The 20,313-nt window shown below is 42.7% G+C and overlaps 1 long non-coding RNA gene and 1 pseudogene across 3 annotated transcripts in view; both read left to right on the top strand.

Annotated features, from left to right (window-relative positions):
• Window positions 1–19,956, top strand: part of LOC108491241 — a 30,463-nt gene extending 10,507 nt beyond the window's left edge. For all 3 annotated transcript variants that reach the window (XR_003850900.1, XR_001872640.1, XR_001872639.2), the window contains exon 3: window positions 19,435–19,956. This is a non-coding gene — a long non-coding RNA (uncharacterized LOC108491241). The remainder of the gene's footprint in view (window positions 1–19,434) is intronic.
• On the top strand, window positions 5,873–8,614 carry LOC108491238 (annotated as a pseudogene).
• Window positions 19,957–20,313: the final 357 nt, after the last annotated feature.

Below are 20,313 nucleotides of genomic sequence, written 5' to 3'. Positions count from 1 at the left end.
CTGAATTCATTCAGAAGTTTATTCCTATCTCTTCCTTCAGTTCTTTGATTTCTTTGTGTGTTCTTTAAATTCACTGAATTCCTTCATCATGTGTATAATTGTTCTTTTGAGTTCCATGTCCTGCATTATCTCTAGGTGGTTCTCACTGTACTTCTCTAGAGGACTACTGGTATTTAGTGGGAATACTATTGGAGTTTGGAGTGGCCGGATTGCTTTTGTCTTCAGGAGTTCCCACAGAGGCCCAATTCAGATGAGGGACCGATTATTTCAGGCTTTCTCGTAAGTTCTGGATCCCTCCAGGAATGATTTTGGCCTCAGGATTTTGGGGTTTGGACTGGCCTGGGAGCCTGGCCCAGGAAAGATGCTGGTCTAGGGCTGCTGGTGGCTGTGCCACCCAGAGATGCAAAGATTGCTTTTGTCTTCAGGAGTTCCCACAGAGGCCCAATTCAGATGAGGGACCGATTATTTCAGGCTTTCTCGTAAGTTCTGGATCCCTCCAGGAATGATTTTGGCCTCAGGATTTTGGGGTTTGGACTGGCCTGGGAGCCTGGCCCAGGAAAGATGCTGGTCTAGGGCTGCTGGTGGCTGTGCCACCCAGAGATGCAAAGGCAGATGGGGCCGGAAGAGGCCCCAGGGACTCCTGGGGACTGCATTGAGGAGCTTGGCTGGTCTGGATGCAAAGGATCCGGAAGAGGAAATGTCAGCCCCCAACTCCCAGAAAGAGGCTGGCAAGTGGTACAGGCCCAGGGAAGCAGAGGGAGGTGAGGGCGAGACCAGGCCCTGAAGCAGTGCTCCTGGGGCCCAGAGAAAGGCACTCCTTTGGTCTGGATGAAAAGGATCATGAAGCAGTATTGATTCCCCAGGTGTCTGGGGCTCCAAGGCAAGGAATGGGGCAGGGCCCAAACTCAGAGAAGAGACCCGTGTGAGAGATGGGAGTGTGAATAAGGCTGGGGGAGTCAAGTCACTGAGGATGCGATGGACTTACCCGGGAGAGGTTCCTGCGGGTAGGAGAGAGGTCTGGATGGAAAGGATCAGGAAGCAGTATTGGTTCCCCAGGTGTCTGGAGCCCCAAGAAAAGGAATGAGACAGGACCCAAATTAGGAGAGACCAGTGGGGGAGATAGGAGGGTGAAGGAGGCTGGGGGAGTCAAGGCACGGAGGATGCCGATGGGCTTACCCAGGAGAGAGGCCTGCTGGTAGGAGAGAGCCAGTTTATCTTTTTATGTGTGAAAGAAAGACGACTACTCAAGGCCTTACCAAGAGGAAAGGATAGTAGCAGTATATATCACAGAATTTCTAGAAGAGGTGTTGATGGGAAGAAACCAAGCACAGAAAAGAAGGCAGGAGTGGGAGTGGCACAGCTCTTCAACACTTCCCAAGCTTAGGAGGGAAATGCTTCCTGGACTTGTAGGTATCTGCTTTAAAGTTGTTTAAAGAGTGTATTTGTTTTCTTTAAATATTGAATAGTATAGAACCTAAGATAAATAGGCCTGCTGTCAACCACCTGAAAGAACCAGCCAGAGAGGGGACCCAGCTGTGGGGAAGCCAGCCCAGAGGAAGTTGCTTGGAAAACAGCAGGCAAGTTCATTCTAGCCTATTCTCATTATGGGCACAGGGAAGAGTGAGGGGAGGGGATGAAGAGGGAGGAAGAAAAGCCCTAGAGGAAGAAAAGCCTTTGGCAAGAGGCAAAACCCACAGCCCTCAGGTTTGGGGATGGTGTGCTAGTTAATCTTGATTGTCAGCTTGACAGGATCACCATGGATATGAACCTCTGAGCATGTCTATGAAAGGTTAATTGAGGTGGGAAGGTTATGATGCCAAAACCACTGGGAAAGGACCACTCAGACTCCAGGTGTTCTGAATTAGCCGAATTTATTTAGCTTGTCAGCAACTGCACTCTCTGAACTGATTTAGAGAATGCAGCCCCTAGCTGGAAGATAGTACGTTTTTTAAAGTCAAAAACCACAAGACATCTGGAATTTTAGTTAAGCAATTACAAAGCATTAACATTTTACAAGTTATCTTGTTTTTTCTTTAGATGATGGTAGTGTTTGCAAAACTTTAAGCTAGTTCCTGTCAAGCAAACAAGCAAATGTACAGAAGCATAGCGATAAGCATTTACTGCAGCATCTTGATGGTGACACCATTGTTAGTGATCAGCTGTCTGGCTTCTAAGGGGGAGGTGAGGGGGCTTCCTGGAATTAAGTTTAGTCAAAGTTCAACTTGCCTTATTCAGGGGAACAAAATGGGGAGGCAGAAACAGGATGGGGTTACTCATGCTAAGGAAGACCCATGCTAAATGTGGGCAGCATCACTCCTTGGGCTGGCTGCTCTCTTGGATTGAATAAAGTAGAGAAAATGATTTGAACAGCAGCATTTATCACTCTGACTCCTTAGTGTGCAAGCAATGTGACCCGCTGGCCATGCTCTGGCCACCATAACTTCCCTGCCACAACAGACTGTACCAGAATAAACCCTTTCTCCCTTACGTTGCTTTGTTCCAGCATTGAGAAAAGAAACTACTATAGGTGGTCTTTGGGGAGAGCAGAGGACCAAAGGGGATGCCAGAAGCCATGCTCATGTTCAAGTAGACAGGGCAGTAAGATCCAGCTAGGCCTTGGGAGGTCTGCTGTTTGCTCCCTGGTGTTGAACATTTTGTGTGGTGTAGGTGTGCTATGGGCCTCACCTGCTCAGAGGGGTGTAAAGGACAGCTGTATTGGGTCTATTGGGTCATCCATGGGTCCTGAGTAGAGAGAGTAAGAAGAGCCTATCCCAGAGGCTTTGAGAGGCTGCTTGTCAGGAGGTCATCACCTGTGATCATTATAATACTAGTGCTCCATCCAGATCTCAGCCATGACCCCTGTAGACTCCAGGATGGAATTTTCAGGGGCCTGTGATACTGGTAAAAGAGGAGGGGTAGCCAAGTCAGCTGGGGGTTAGTTAGCTCTGGCCTCTTGGCAATCAAGAAACCAAACCGTGAGTGTCAGTGGTAACAACAGATTTAGGTACTGAGCCACACCAGCTACTAGGCCACAAAGGCTGCTGAGGGCCCAGAGTGCTCATGACACCAAGGCCAGATGGAGTTTCAGTGTACCAGCTGCTGGTTGCTGGTGGCTGGTGACTGGTGGGCGAATTCAGACTGGCTCTTGAAAACACAGAAGCTGCATTTATTTCTTTGCATTGATTTGTATAATGCTATTTGGGTTTTGGACTAAGCTCCCAAGAAAAACCATTCGCTTATTAATAGTTTAACATAAGCATCCAACTATAATTTAGACCAAAGGCAACCACAAGTAAGGCTGTCAGGGAGAGTTCATGATGACTGCCTCGAGATACCAGTTAGCCTAAAATCATTTGGGGACTGGGGTGCATCACCACTGAGAATTTAGCCACATTTCTGGATTTGAAGATCTTGAAGAGGGACAGACTGAAGGACAGGTGCTACTATAATTAATGTTTAGGTGTTTTGTTGTCCCTTTGATAAAATTTGTCATCCCAATAGACCACTAAATCCCCCCCCCACCCAATAATCAGATACACAGGAAAACTGAATGAAGACTGACAGACAGGTGACCTTGGCATTCACTGAACAGAACAGCTCTTCTCCAGATGGGAGCCACAGTTTTCATTTGCTTTTCTTTAAAAACAAAAAGAGCCCTGGGGAGCCTCAGACCCTGAGGGGAGTTGCTTTGCGTTTCCAAGGCTTGAGAGAGAAGAAAAGGCAAAGAAAATGAAATGAGAAACTGCATGAGCTTGGTTTTATTTTTCTTTGAAAATGATTAAAAACCCTTCGTAGTTGAGAGGACATTCCCATGGCGTGGCCATTTCTGTCACATTGCAAATATTCCTTCTCATTTTATCAAATAGACATAAAAATGCTAAAATTAACTTTTGGTTCTGTGCTTAGTCTCATTTCTTCAGCCTCCTTATTTCCGTAGGGGGATTTTCTATGAGGTTGTGACTCCATTACTTCCCTGTTAACAGGCTGGTGTTAGAACAACCTTGGGCTGGAAGATTGCCCTTGTTTTTGGTAGCAGATTGCTAGTTCCAGTGTTGTCTGTCACTTCATTTGAGTATTTACTTAGTTGGGGTAATTAGGGTATGAGAGGAGCTCCTGACCAGATCCCTACATTTTGTTCTCAAATGTCAACACACTCAAAACCAAACAAGGGAAGTGTTTTTGGGGGCTGCCATCAGTTTGTTTTTTCAGCTTGACCTTTGTTGGAATAGTAAGATGTGGCCGTCTTGGCAGAGCTTGCTTCTTCCAAAAGAGCCAGTAGTTGGGTGTTGAGTGTGCATCTGTGTGTGTCTGTGTGTGTCTCTCTGTGTGTATGTGTTCTACTCTGTTCTGTTCAAAGGGCACTTGCTGGCTTTGCACTCTTCTCCCCTGTATGTCGGAGACTGTCTTTATCCCCAGAGCCTCACTTTGCTTCCCTATATCAACATTCAGACCCATTCCACAAGCCCACGTGCTGACCTTTCATGGTGTAAAACTAGCTATGCCTCTGAGATGGTGTTCATTTTCTTTTTACATTAAAAGTTTTATTCAGTGGTAGTTCTAGAGTTTACACTTTTTTTTTCTGGTCTTTTTTGAGACAGGGTCTCCCTGTAGCCCCAGCTATCCTGGAACTCACTATGTAGACTGCGAAACCCTCCTTCTTGGCCCCCTGCCCTGGGCTCCCAAGACCCCTGCCCCTCTTTAGGACTAACTGCTCTTTTTCGCTTCTGTAAACTGCTTGATTGCTTGGCTGAAAGGACAAACTGTATTGACCCCATTTTGACTAGCTGTTTCAGGCAAGCCTGAACATACCCAGGCATGTTGTAATCTCCACCTACCACCCTCACCCCAGGGGGCTATAGATCAAGCAAGCCCAGGCATATAGCAACCTTATAAGGTAGGAACAGAGACTTCTGGCCCCGCAGATAATAGCACATTCCACAGCCCTGAGGGTAGCACCCACCAATAAGAAACCTCCAGGACTACATCCCTTGTAACCAATCAATTCAAGTGTGTTGGTATGCGGGCTCCTTGGACTAATCAAAATGTGACTCTATTATTCTCCTCCTCCCTTTGTCTAAAACCTATAAAAAGCTTCCTCCCCCTGCAATTGGGGCTCTCAGTTCAGCTTGGTGGGCGAATGCCGTAATTCTTCCTTGCTGATTGCTCTGGGAGACCGAGTTTAAGCCCGAGTTTAAGCCCGAGTTCATGCTGTCTGGACTCCGTGGTGATTCTTAGGGATCCGTTCACTGGGCACAACTTAGACCAGGCTGGCCTTGAACTCACAGAGATCCGCCTGCCTCTGCCTCCCAAGTGCTGGGATTAAAGGCGTGCGCCACCATGCCCGGCTAGTTTACACATTTTTAATTTCTCTAATTCCACTTTGAAATAGCACTGTACTACTTCACCTGAATAACACTCTCATTTTCCCAGCTCCCCCCTGTGGCATTGCTGTCACTGCCCTCTTGTGCCTCTTGCTACAGTCACTGGTAAATTGTTTTTTGTTTGTTTGTTTGTTTCTTGGGTGGTTTTGGTGCTGATGTCATGGCCGTTGTTCTTGCTATGTCTGCCGCAGCTCCACTGCTGCCTCCTGCTGCTGCTCTGCTCTGGGGTTGAGTCTGTGCTGTGACCTCAGCTGTCTGCTGATCACTCCAACTCTGCTGCCACCACTACTGCTGCTGCTTTTTCATGTCACTATTTTTTTGTCTGCTCTACTAGTGATACCTATTAAATGTAGGAAGAAGTGGGGGATGGTGCCACATACTTTTAATCCCTGCACTCAGGAGGCAGAGGCAGATGAATCTCTGTGAGATCAAGACCAGCCTGGTCTACTTGGTGAGGGCCAGGCCTGCAGAGGCTACAGGGAGACCCTGTCTCAAAAAGATGAAAAAGAAAAAAAGTAGGCAAGAAAAGACCGCTAAAGGGCTGTGTGGTGGCAGTTCAAGGTGTTGATTGGAGGCATAAAAAGTAAACCGTCAAGGAATACAGACCACGGAGTACTTGTTACTTGGACCAACTTGAGGAATATGATTTATTGAGTCACCTGGCATCAGAAAATGAAAAGTAATATGGCACACATGAAAATATGCAAAACAAGGAAAAGTTTACCCAGGATAGAGTCCACACTGATTATAGCAGGTTGAACTATGAGTGTTCACAAGGACATGTTCTCATGATAGCAACATGGAATCATGAAGCAGGAACCAAGAAAAACATAGAAAAAGAGAAAGTTTTATAAATATTAGAAAAGATCCTGAAAATCCCAATCTCCTGGAAGATGCCTAGAACTACCAATAACCCAGAGTTCTAGTCAGGATGAGCCTCCAGAGAAGAAGAAAGATGAGCTGGATCCTCGATGCACTCCACCAGGGGAGTGTAATTTCCTCCTGCAAATCTTGGATGATACAAGACCAGATTACAGGTAAAAACAGCTTAGCATACCAGAGGATTGACTGGGAAGCCCTGAAGAACTCAATCAGTGGTAAGACCATCAACAAAGACAACAACTCCAATACAAGTATTATTATTCAAGAACTTCTTTAAGGAATGTAGTTGGAGGAAGAAGACTGTTGTCTAGATCTGTTTTCTAAATATAATGTGCTTCTCTGATCATCACCCATGTTTATGCAGCTTTGGTGGCAGTTACCGACTCAAAATTCCCACAAATTAGAGGGACAAAAATCCTCAAGGGACAAATTCTTTTAAAAAAAATATTTTATTTTATGTGTATGTGTGTATTGCCTGCATGTAGGTAAGTGTACCCATGTCATGCAATGCCCACAGAGGTCAGAAGAGGCTGTTGATCCCCTGGGACTGGAGTTACGGACAGTGGTTGGCTGCCATGTGGGTGCTGGGATTCGAACCCAGGTCTTCTGTAAGAACAAACAGTGTTCTTAACCACTGAACCATCTCTCCAGCCCCAATCAAGGGACAAATTCTTAATTTTCAGAAAGGGTATTGAAGAAATGATAAGCAATTTTGAGTGCTTCAAACTTTATTGTACATCTTATTAACCAAAATATACCATATGAAGTTCCATGCTTAGAGATGCTTGCTTTGCTAACTGGAAGGCCCATCTGATGGTCGCATTGAATTAGCTATTGGTTTGCTCAAGGAATGTGGACCCAAATTAACACAAGTGTCACCAGGAAGAATCATTGCTGTCTCTGAATGCTTTTGAAACATTCTACGTAAGTCTGAAATTGACAGAGTTCAGTATATGATTGAAGTAATGTTTGCTGTATGGAAAGACAAGTTCAAGGACTGCCCTGTTATCTTGGAAATACTTGACTGTTTGAAGAGAATGATCAGTTTACTCATCTGCTCTCCTTGGAGGATGACTATAATCCAGAAGATGTTCTTAATGTTTCCAAGATAGAACCTAATTTTATGGAGAATGAAGATAAGTATAAGAAGGAAGGAAGCCAAATTCTTAATGAAGGAGATGGTGCTTCAAACAAAGACCAGGAGGCTGGAAATAGTGAAGAAGAGGAAGAGGAAGAAGAATGAGATGTACAAAAGATGATTATCACAAAACAGAAATTAGTCTCATTCTGTCATATAACTTCCTTGTTCAATCAATTTTAGATTTTGAAGAATGTGTTACAAATTGCTGAAAACGGAGTTTACCGAAAGTCAAACAGAACAGCTCTGAAGTACGATAACTAATTGCTGTGCCCAACAGAGGGCATGAAAGAATGTTTTTGGCTTATTAGTTGGACAATTTTACATGCTAAAAAAAGAATACATGAAATCATTTGAAAGTATATTCAAAGAGCAATATGATACCATCCATGGCTTACAGACAAACAAATTGAGAAATGTTGCTAAGATGTTGGCTCACATTTTATACAGATTCACATCCATAGAGTGTTCCTTTTAAAGCTTTATTTATTTTTATTTTATATGTATGAATGTTTTGCCTGCATGTAAGTGTACCACATGTATGCAATGCCTGTAGAGACCAGAAGAAGGCACCAGATCCCCTGGAACTGGAGTTTCAGATGGTTGTTAGCCACTGTGTGGCTGCTGGGAACTGAACTCAAGTCCTCTGCAAGGATAGCCAGTGTTCTTAACCATGACGCTATCTCTCCAGTGCCCCATGGAGTGTTCTTGAATGTATAAAACTGAGTGAAGAAACCACTATATCATCTCATAGAATTTTTTATCAAAATATTTTTCCAGAAACTGTGTGAATACATGGGTTTTCCTATACTTAATGCCAGATAAAAGATGGAAACCCTTTAGCCATTCTTTGAAGGAATGGTCCCCAAGAAAATCTAAGAAATATTTGGTTTGCCATCACCTTTTAAAAAATTCTGTGGGTCTTAGAGGTTAATGGATGAATTGTATGAGTGTCTCAAAAAATATACCAGTCATCTCAGTGCAGAAACCAGATGTTGAGTAAGAGGAATCCTCTCTGTCCTCCTCTACAGCGTCATCATCCTCCAAGTCTGATTGCTCAGATTCTGACAACTGTGAGAGCAGCTCAGAGTCTCCAGTGAAGACAGCAACTCCAGTAGTCAGAGTTCTTCCCTGGCTGAAGATACAAAAAGCAGGGCTAGAGAGCTGGCTTAGCAGTTACGACCCTGGCTGCTCTTCCAGAGGACCCAGGTTCAGTTCCCAGCACCCACATGGCGGCTAACAAGTCTGTAACTCCAGTTCCAGGGGATCCAGTTCCATTTTCTGACCTCCATGGTCATTGCATGACATGGGTGCACTTACATATATGCAGGCAATACACTCATACACATAAAACAAAAATAATCTTAAAAAAATTAAAAGATACAAAGAAGAAGAAACAATGGAGAACCAGAAGTAAATAAATCAGTCAGGGGCTGGCAGATAAATAATAGGAGGCAAGACGAAAGAAGAAAAAACAAAGGCAACAGAAACAAGGACAGAGAGAAAGAAGGTCAGAAAGACACAGGTCAAAACTTAAGAGGAACAAATTGGAGAGCTCCCAGAATAAAATACATGGTGGACAGAAGCACTGCTTCCAAAGGAAATAATTCTATTGGAGTTGGGATTGACCAAGACCAAGACATGCATATAGATTTGGAAAATAAGAATGGTGACTCAAAGGAGAGAGAGAGGAAATTCTTTCTTCTCAAAAAGAAGAAGAAAAGAACTATAATCAGGATGATGACAATTTTAGAAGGAAGGATTGATCAAAGTCCAAGGAAAATATCAGAAAGCATCCCTGCCATAAAAGTGATGAAGGTAGGAATCTGAATGGTGCTGAGAGAAGATAGGTAAGTCTGGCAGACTGAACATCCAGAGAATCAAACATAGATCAGGGCTGGAGAAAACTCCCCACCAGAACAAGAGTAATTCTGGTTTTGTTTTTTATTTTTTTGTCTTTTTGAGGGTCTCCCTGTAGCCCCAGCTGGTCTGGAACTCTGTAAACTAGGCTGGCCTCAAACTCATAGAGATCCACCTGCCTCTGCCTCCTAAGTGCTGGGATCAAAGGCATGCACCACCACACCCAGACAGAACAAGAATAATTCTACAAAACACCAAACTGCCTTATGTTTAGTTCAAATGAAGTGTTTTTATAACCTATTGAGAAAAGAATTTTAGCAGAAAGGGAGTGTAAGTCTTGCTTATGTTTTTTGAATAAAATGATTAAATGCTAAAAAAAAGGACTACTTGAGAAGCCTTTTAAAATATTTATTTATTTGTTTATTTATTTATTGTGCATGTGCATATGTATACTTGTACATGTGGAAGCCAGAGGATAATCTTGGGTGTCACACTTCAAGAACCATTTACCTTGTTTTAAAAAAAATCATATTTATTTATTTATTTATTTATTTATTTATTTATTTTGTGTGTTTGTGTGTGTGTGTGTGTGTGTTCACATACATGCGTGTATAGGGGGAGGCATGTGTGGAGATAAGAAGACCGTCTTTGGGAGTTGGAAACATTGTGTTGTGTGTGTGTGTGTGTGTGTGTGTGTGTGCGTGTGTGTGTGCGTGTGTGCATGTGTGTTTCTCTACCCCCACAAAAACAGGGATTATATGACCGTCTTTGGGAGTTGGTTCTCTCCTTCCACTGTGTGGGTCCCAGAGATTGAATGCAGGTTATCAGGTTTGGTAGGAAGTACCTTTACCCACCAAGCCATTTCCACAGCCTGCACCTTGTTTTTGAGCTAGGCCCTTTCACTGGGCTAGGGCTCATTGATTAGGCAAGGCTGGCTGGCCAGCAAGCCACAGCGATCCTCCTGTCTCTGCCCCTCCAAAGCTGGGAGTAAACGTGCACACTACCACACCCTGTTTTGTTTTGTTTTTTGTTTGTTTTTAATATGGGTTTTGGGGATCCACCTCAGGTCCTTATACCCGTGTGGCTAGCACTTTACCAACTGATCTATCTGTAGCCAAAGAGAAGCCTTTTATTGAAGCCAGTATTGCAACAGTGAGGCGCAGTACAGAAGGTTATCTCAGCTTACAAGGTGTCCAAACAGCCTGCTTATGTAGCCAGAAAAGGTGATTCTAGGTTGTGTCAACTTGACTGTTAAAAAGCAGTGTGTTCCTTGGAGACAACAGCAGACTGAATCTTGTTTCTTAAAAAATTTATTTTTTTGTTTGTTTACTTATTTATTATGTGTGCATGTGTGTGCATGTGTTGTGGGGCATGTATGGAGGTCAGAAGACAATTTGGGGGAGGGACCCTGAGTTGAGAAATTATCTCCATCAGACTGGACTGTGGGCATGCCTCATTTCTGTGGGACTGAGAGAGATGGCTCAGAGGTTAAGAGCACTTGTATCTCTTCCAGAGGACCCAAGCTTGATTCCTAGCACCCATATCAGGTGGTTCACAACTGCCTGTAACTCCAGGGGTTTAACACCATCTTCTGGCCACTTTGAATACCTGTATCCATGTGCACATACACACACAGACATACACACATGCACATAGATAAAAATAAAACTTAAAAAAAAAAAAGGTAAGAGACCAGCATCATTAAGGGGAAATCTCGGAAATATTTATTCAGGGTCAGCACATAGAAGCTGTGGTCCAGAAGGGGCCAAGCTGCATCTCAAGCTGGAAACTGAACTTAGCAGGGTGTAAGAGTCTCCCATGTGGTACTGGTTTTAAGAGTGTGAAGGGGCCATGGAGAGCAGCTTGGCACTGTGAGAGTCCATTGGTGAAGATGTAACCTTAGTTGCAGTGGAGACCCCAGTATATTGGAGATGCCAGTACAGTATGACTACCAAGTCCAGTTGCAGGTGTTGAGTGGAGCTGGCCTGAGCCTAGGAGGTAAGCTGTGTGTGCTGTAGTGGCAGAACCAGAGAAATGGAGCTGCTCAAACCTTTTAGAACCCAGAAGATCATGAGCGGGTCCCAGTTGGACACTAGGCTATACTGCTGGGCTTTGGTTTTGCTTAAGTGCGCCCACATTTTTCCTTTTAAAATTAAGTATTAGCTTGTTTTTTGTTTTATAGGAGCCCACAGTTAAGAGACTTTGGATATTTTACAGGGACATTGAACTTTTAAAGTGTTTGAATTTTTATTTTTATTTAAAAATATTTTATTGGCATTGCTTTCTTTAAGAAGTAACAATTACATTGAAAGATTTTGTATAGGTTGGAGGACTTGAAAAGGGAGTGAATGGCAAACTCACATAGGAACAGTGACAGTTTTTCACATTATTGTTGAAGTTTTGGTGGTACAGTTTTGTCAGTAAGTAATATTAAAAATTATAGTAGACATAGAACTTAGAATTTATATTCTAGAATATAATTACATATTTTTAGTTTGAGGGTTATATCAGTTTGGTTATTATAGTACTTTCTATTTCTTTTTTTAACTTCCCAGACTGTGATTTTTATCTCTAGAAGTTTTTAATCTCTAGAAGTTAGGGCAAAGTGAAGGCATCCTGGGGCTCTAGAAGAGTAATAGAAAAATATGGAGAACTTCTTAGTGTCTGGCGAATGGGAAAGGTCCAACATCAAGGCCTGGATATCCAGGCCACAAGTGTGGAGTGAGGACTACAGCTAGGCCTCAGGGAAGGTGAGAGGTTCATTCAAGAGAATTAGTCCTTCCAAGACCAGAATCTGCAAATAATAGAGGCCTCCCCTCTCCCCAGCATAAGAGGCCATGCACAACCTGAGACCTCAGGGGAGGGTGCTGTAAGGAATGTAGTCACTCAGAGAAGACTGAAACTGCTGCCCACTCTGCCCCACCATCAGCCTTCCACCAGAGGAATGTAGAACTGTGACTCACAGAGGTCCAAAGCTTCAGGGTCCTGTGAGGGGACCACAGCTCAGTTCACAGGAGATCACAACTCTGGATTGGGGGGTTGGGGGAGGCACCACGTCAACTCCCAGGACAGGACCATAGTCCAGCTCACTGGAGGGCACCACAGCTCCTATTCATGGGAGGCGACCATAGCTCCAGCTCACAGGAGGGGACCACAGTTCTAGTTCACAGGAGGGGACTCAGCTCCAGGTTCACAGGAGGGGACTGTGACTCTAGGTTTACAGGAGGGGGCCACTGCTCCAGTTCATGTGAGGGAACAATAACTCAGGCTCAAGGGGTAGAACCACAGCCCTAGCTCACAGGAAGTGGCCTCAGCTTCAGGTTCATGGGAGGGAACCACAGCTCCAGGTTTATGGGAAGGGATCACAGCTCCAACTTATAGGAAGGGACCACATCTCTGACTGATGGGAAGCAACCACAACTCCAGCTCGCAGGAGGACACTACATCTGTGTTTGAATTTTTCCCAATGTATATTTTTAATTTAAATTTTGTGGATTTCATGCAATACATTTTATCATATTTAGATCCCCTCCCCTATCCGTACTCCCCCCCTTGGCCTGTGCACAGGATTTCATGCATTGTGTCATATATTGTTTAGGCCTGTAGTCAAGATTGTGTACCCATATGTCTCTTGTTATGAGTTCATCCACTGGAGCCTATTCAACCTGTCTAGCATCACTCCCTTAAAGAAGACCAACTCACCCTCACTCAGCAGTGATCAGCTGCCAATAGTTTCTTCACTAAGTTTGGGGCCTCCTTCCCCTTTCCCCAGTTCTGTATCAGTTTTTGTCTGATTGAGTTTGCATGGGTCTTGTGCATGCTGTCATCATTGCAATAAGTTCATATGAGCAAGTTCCCAGGAGCCTGTAAGACTCTGTTTCCTTATGATCATGCACCACCCCTGGCTCTTACAGTCTTTCTGCCTCTTCTTCTGCAGTGGTTCCTGAGCCCTGGGGGTTGTGTTTGAAATTTTAAAGTGTGGCTTTTAAAGTTGTACTGTTTTGTATTATGATATTAATATAGATCTGGTCTTGGGGATTAAACAAGAAAGAGATGGTTATGATTTAATGGTGATTTGTTTATGTGTCAAGTTGATAAGGATCAATTGTGCTGGTGAGATTTTGTCAACTTGACACAAGCTAGATATACCTGGGAAGAGGGACCCTCAGTTGAGGAACTTTCTTCATTGGATTGGCCTGTAGACCTGTCTATAAGGCATTTTCTTGATTGCTAATTGATGTAGGAGGGCCCAGCCCACTGTGGGCAGTGCCATCCCTGGACAGGTGGGCTTGGGCTGTATAAAAAAGGTAGCTGAGCAAGCCAGGGGAAGCATGCTAGTAAGCAGTGTTCCTCTTTGGTCTGTACTTCATTCAGTTCCTGCTTTCTGGTTCCTTCTTGACTTCCTGCCTTGCTTCCCTTGAGAAGGACTGTAATCTGCAAGCCAAGTAAACCTCTTCCTCCCCAAGTTGCTCTTGGTCCACGTTTTATCATAGCAACAGAGAAGCAAACTGAACAGGTAGTATGGAGTTTGGCTGTTGTGGTCACTCTAGTGAATGTTTTTCTTTGTGGGTGTTTGTATGTGGTGTTTCCTCAACCTTGTCCTCTACCCCTGATGTTCTTTCTCCCGCTTGGTCTAGTTTATTGATGGTGCTTTCCACTGTGCTTTTTCATTTCTAGCATTTTCATTTTTTTTTCTTTCAAAAGCTCAATTTTTCTTCTGTGTTTTACTTTTTCTTCCATAGTGCTGACTTTTCTCTCCAGGTTCTGGATTGAATTCATCTGCTTGTTTGCGTTCTCTCTGAACTCACTGATCATTTTTCCTAGTGAAGTCTTGCAATCTTCACCTGACATTCTACCCGTTTAAGTATCTTTGATTCAGCAGTTGACAAGTTACAATCTTTTGAAGGAATCCTGTTGCCAGACTCTTTTGTGAGTGAGTGTGTGTGTGTGTGTGTGTGTGTGTGTGTGTGTATGCATGTATATGTGTTTTTAATTGTTGTGTTGCAATTTATGCATCTGTTGGTTTGGGTATCTCTTCCAGTTTTGTTTTGGGATCTCCTTAGTGAGCAGACTACTCTTGATGGCTTGATCTCCAGTACCACTCAGAGAGGAGAAAACGAACAGCTGTAACTGCAGCAGCATTAAATTGTACAAGATATTAAAGTGTATTTAAAATTGATTAAACCATACTAATGCATCACTAATGACCATAAAACAGAAAGTGCCAAAACTAATGGATAATTTGCTGTGAAGTTAAAAATTATTCAGGGCAAATGTGGAAATAGTAAGTGAATGAAATAAAAGGCAGAGAAAGGGGGAAATAGAGGAGAAACACGGTTAAATAATGAGGAGAAAGAAGAAAGGGAGTAGAGAAAGATGTTATGGAGGGGAAGGGAAAAGATAGAGATGGGAAGAAAGAAAAGAAACAATTTCCTAATAAAGTTCAAAAACAAATTTGGAAGGGGAATAAAAGAAGCCTTGAGTTAAAAATAAGTTAAAAATCAAAGTACTATTAAAGGTATCGTGGAGAAAATAAAAGGGGGAAACAAGGCAAAATGAAAAAAGGAAGAAAAAAAAGGAAAAGAAACAAGAATGTCCATCAATGAAAAAATTCTTAACCAAATTAGATGAATTAGTAAAGGAACAATAAAAATATGCAGGGGACATTACAAACAAGAAAAACAGAAGAGAAAAGCTGGCACACTGGAGCAGACCTTTCTACGTCCTTGAACATGCAGGTGGCCAGTTGTGTGTTTTGGATGGAGTGTTAGTTGTACTTGAGGACTTGGCTTTCTATGATTTATGCTGGATTTGAGTCTGTATTGGACAAGTGTTTGAAGTCTACCAGAGCCGCCTTCACTTTGGCAGCCTCCTTTCTTTGTGTACCAGGGGCCTCTGCTAGCCACACTTAGTTTTGTGGTCTCTGGGATGGGCAGGCTCTCACCTTGAGACTCATCAGATAGAATCCCCTGGAGTATCCAGGGTATATCCCAAGTGTGTTGAGAGTGTGGAAGCAACCACAGCACTGAGGTGTATACAGGCAAAGGACCTGCCTTATTCCCTTTTTAGACCTGACTGTTAACCACTCTGCTGGAGGGATGCAGCTGTATCAAGCACACTGCTGGAATGTCAGAGTACTTGATGAACAACAGATAGGTGACTGCAACAGTTGATCATCCACTGGCCACAGAGCCATACTACTAAAGTCAAGGCCTCGGTTGATGAGCTCTGCTCCCAGTAGCTGTGCTTTTTAACTTCTCAGTGTCTGGCCTTCTTGCTGGTCACAACTGTTGCCCAGAGCTGCCTTTTGCTCTGGGATAGTGGCTACTTAAATTTAGGGTCCATGACTTGTGGATCCTCCCCTGTTCTCAGGCCCCAGAGTAGCTCAGTTTTTAGACAACAGGTTTCTTCTTAAGGTGATATACAGCCCCTGCTCTCAGAGTCACAGAGTGACAGAATGGAATTCTTTTGCATTCTTGACCCATGTGTGGGAGGAAATCGTTAGAATGGTTTTGTGTCTCCAAAGCTCACAACTGGGTTTGAGGCTTGTGAGGACTGTGTGTGGGCTTGTTTTGAGGGTAGGACTGGGCCTCCCTTTTCACCTGGGTCCCTGGATTACCTTTGGGCGAAGGCTTCTGCTTCACCTCCCCCACCATAGAGCTGTGAAGCTAGAGCTGGGTGCTGCTTGGCTTACTTGGCTTTGGAGCATTCTCCACGTCTTTCTTATACTCCAGATGTTTTAGCAGTACCTTTTGGCATTTCCAAAACTTATCCTCCTTCTGTCTTTGTAATAGACTATTATTTTTCATATGGAGGCTTTGCTTTATCTGAGTCACACCTGACTCCTTTTTATTTTATTTTTTTTAATGTTTGTAAGCTCTGTATTGATGTTACCTCTTTGATTCCTTGTATTGATAATTTCATCTTCTCTTTTTTCTTTATTAAGCATAGCAAGAGGTTAATTTTTTACAAACATGAAAACACTAATATTTAATTAGACAATATGTAAATTGCAGAAAATTTAGGAAAAGGAGTAATTCCAGTAAAAAATTGCTTAATCAGCTTGCATTTCAAACTGAGTCTCCCTGTAGGCACAGCTGGCCTTGAACTCACAGAGATCCGCCTGCCTCTGCCTCCTGAGAGCTAGGATTAAAGGTGTGCACCACCATGCCCAGCTTGCCATCATATTTTTAATATATTTTATTACTTCTTTGAGAATTTCATATATGCATCTAATGTATTTTGATCTTATTCACCCTGCTTCTCTTTAAATTCTCCCAGATTTACCCTGACCCTCTCCCAACTTCGTATCTTTTTTTTTTCAATTTTTTTTTTTTTTTATAATCAATTGCATTCAGTTTGTGCTGCACTAGGTGTGGAGACATCCACTGGTGCATACCCTTAAAGAAAACTTACTCTCTTTCCCTCAGAAGCCATCAACTGTCAATAGCTCCTCAGCTAAGGGGTATGGGGACTCATTAGATCCTCTTCTTATGATGCAATTAAATTTTATTTATTTGTGTTTTATGTGTATGAATGTTTTACCTGCATTTATATGCACTATGTGCCTGCTTTGCCCAAGGAGGCTAGAAGAGGGCATTAGATCACCTGGAATGGAGTTACAGATGGTTGTTAGTTGCCGTGTGGGATCTGGGATTCAAACCTGTGTCCTCTGAAAGAGCAGCAAGTACTTTAAACCACTGAGCCATCTTTCCAGTCCCCTTGAATTTTTTAACATTGTATGTTTATTCAGCAACAGTGATACATTTTAGAATTATAAAATACAGTGGGGGAAAAAAAAGTTTTTCAGTGCTTTCAAATTCCTGGCATGTTACTCTTTGAGGCTGCGGGGACAATAAATCAGTATTTCCAGGAATTTTAAGAAATTTAAAAATTACAATAGTTTAAACATACTAACAGTCTTCACACTCTGCTACTTGAATAGCTAAAGTTTTTGTTTAAAGAATAAAATACTCTAAATTTAATAGTATTTACAAAGAACTACAGCATACAGAAATATTCCTCATGGAATCGCATGTGGACACGGCCCATTTAAGGACTTACTTTGCTTACTTTAACATAAGGAAAATACGTTAAACTTTGTGAAAGCATTCAAAAGACTACACAAAATTTTTTCTATCTATCTATCTATCTATCTATCTATCTATCTATCTATCTATCTATCTATCTATATGAGCTCATCAGTGTGCATTTTTATTACTCTTGTTCTCCTGTCTAAATGTTATGCTAACCCATATGTACATTTGTTTGCATATATACATATAACCTTATAAACTAGCTTGAAGGAAAATGTGCAGTTTCTTTTTTTTCTGAGACTGGGTGAGCTCACTGCATATTATTACCTTGCGCAGGCAACCACAGCTACGGAGAGTTCATGGGTGCAGTGGTCCTGCCATGTCCAGAAGACACTGTTTTCCTCTGGTCCTCTTTGACCTATGGCTCTTACAGTCTTTCCACCCTCACTTCTGTGATGGTCCCTGAGCCTTAGGGAGGTCTGTAATATACATGTACTATTTGTGACTGAGCACCCCATAAGCACATTCTCTGTATTTTGACCAGTTGTAAGTTTCTGTGTTAACCACTGTCCACTGTACAAGGAAACTTCTGTGATGAGTTCTGAGAGCTGCACTCATCAATGGGTGTAGAGATACGAATTTAGATGGCAGTTTGGGATACTATGTCTATTTAGCAACATAACAGTAGTAGGATCACCCCTGGGGCCTACAAGTTCCCCAACTATGGGTTCTTAGCCAGATTTATAGTACCAGGCATGTTTCTTCCTGTGGAGTAACCTTAAATCCAATTAGAAAGTGGTTAGTTGCCCCCATAACATTCAAACCATTGTTGGACCTATGGGCATATCTTGCCATGGCAGTCTATTGTAGCTCACAGGGTTCACAGCTGGGGAAGACTGTTGATAACTTTCTTTCTCCCAGCAACCTCATAGTACCGTCTAGAAGTATGAAAAGTAGTCAGCGAGGATAAGGCTTCAGTACCAACTTAATTTTTCCATGTCCTGTATGTTGTCTTCAGCAGTAGGCTCTTACCATCAAGTACTGGCAGGAAACCAAAAGCAATGGCAATAGCCTATTTTGTTTGGAGGGATCTCTAGGACTCCTCTGACCAATAACTTGAGAGGAGATATCCCACACTTGGCACTGGGATGGAAGGCTAGGGCAGAGGAGGGCATAAGTGAAGGGATAACTATCATTAAGGATACTTGAAAAGGCCACACATCTATTATTTTATAAACTGTGTGTGCGTATGCGTGTGTGTGTGTGCGTGCGTGTGTGCATTTCATATAAAACATTTTAACTGGAGTTACCCTACACAGGGGATAATGCTCCTCCCAGAAGCCATAGGTTGCCAAATAAGAAGCCCAGTATCTATTTATTGGTTTTATTGATATTTTCATTTTTTGTCATTATCTATTTGAAATTTTGTTGGCTTTTCCTATCATTATTCTTCTATTCATTATGTTTGTTTTAGGATTATTTTACCTTTATTAGTTCACTTTATTAAGGTAGAAACTCAGATTATTGATTTGACAGTTTTTTCTTTTCTAAACCACTAAATTTTATAAATTTTCTCCAAGTACTGCCTCAGTGAGTATTGCAATTTTGAGGTTTTATTTTCATTTTCATTTGCTTCAGAATACATCCTAATTTGCCCTGTGAGTGTTCTTTGATGCAAAAACCATTTACAAGTATGTTTGCTTCTGGGCATGGTAGTTTGAACCTTTAATTTCAGTACCTGGGAGGCTGGCATAGTATTGCTGCAAGCTCAGGGCCAGCCTTGGCTGCACAGTGAGTTCCATACCAGCCTGGATTACAGAACGAGGCCCTCTCTTGAAAAAATCAAAACCAAACCAAACCAAAGCAAACAGACAAACACACAAACAAAGAAATATGTTCCAAAATGAACTTGAACAATGAAGCTGTCGTGGAGATGCCTTAGGGAGAAGGTATTTAGGTTTATATATTGCAGCATGCTGGCGTTTTCACAACTCAATGAAATACTGTAATGCTGCTGTCTTTGTATGAGCTAGACATGATACCTTCAGCTATTTGTTAATGCTTCCAGGCTGATGAGCAGGATTTGAAGGCAGGCTTTGCAGTCCTTCTCAGCAGTGTCTTCTCTTTGTTCCTTTAGTGCTTTACCATTGGGCAGAACTGGATCCTGAAAAATTCAAGATGCTAAGCCCCTGCAGTGCTCTAAGAATTCGGGCCTGAAACATGAAAACAAAAACAGCAAAACAAGACATCAGGAATCTGAATACCCCTGCAGGGGGAAAAAAAACCCACGAAAGGACTGTTCCATTTTTCTGTAATGCTGTGGTCTGATGGGCATTGGGTACTATCGGGTGGGTGAATTGCTCATGATGGAGGGTGCATACCCATGCCTTCCCCACAGAGAGAAGTCTATTGACTTTCCTGGGTCTCACCGTCTCTTGGTTTGCTTTTGGAACAGACTGGCCCAGCATCATGTCCTCAAGTCCACTGTGGTGTATTCTGTGTGTTCATGACCAGTCTTCAGCATGTTCCTGTTGTCCATCACAAGACAGGGCTGGTTTTAGAGTGTAAAGAGAGTAACCGACAGTAATGTATTGTATGAGACTTTGCATCTTGTAAATTTTTCTCTTTTTTCTAAAAATAAATAATAATAAAATCCTAACTCTCAACTTCATTATTAGATAGGTTCTGCTGTATTTTTGCATAATGATGTTGTTTGTAGAAGTACAATGAGTCTGAAGCCACTGTGGGTACAACCATACTTCTTTTCAGATAGGCCTTATAAGAGGCCTTCTACAGTGGCTCATATGTAGACCTCTGGTTCCAGAGTGAGAAGCTGTGTGTGGTAGTCTATGACTGATGACTTCTACTTGGAAATGTGATGGCAAGAAACGGGAATTTAGATGGGTTTGGGATCCAGCTCCAGAGTGGCCAGCCATCTGACTGAGAACAGATGCGGCTGTTCCACCCAGGAGGTGAGACAAGACCGCCCATGTTGGCCTCACAGACACCCTTTTCC

The sequence above is a fragment of the Nannospalax galili genome, unplaced genomic scaffold (genome assembly GCF_000622305.1).
Source record: "Nannospalax galili isolate Female #2095 unplaced genomic scaffold, S.galili_v1.0 scaffold510, whole genome shotgun sequence".
In the NCBI taxonomy this organism is placed as follows: domain Eukaryota; kingdom Metazoa; phylum Chordata; class Mammalia; order Rodentia; family Spalacidae; genus Nannospalax; species Nannospalax galili.
The sequence above is the reverse complement of the archived record's forward strand: the minus strand, read 5'-3'. Positions and strand labels throughout refer to the sequence as shown.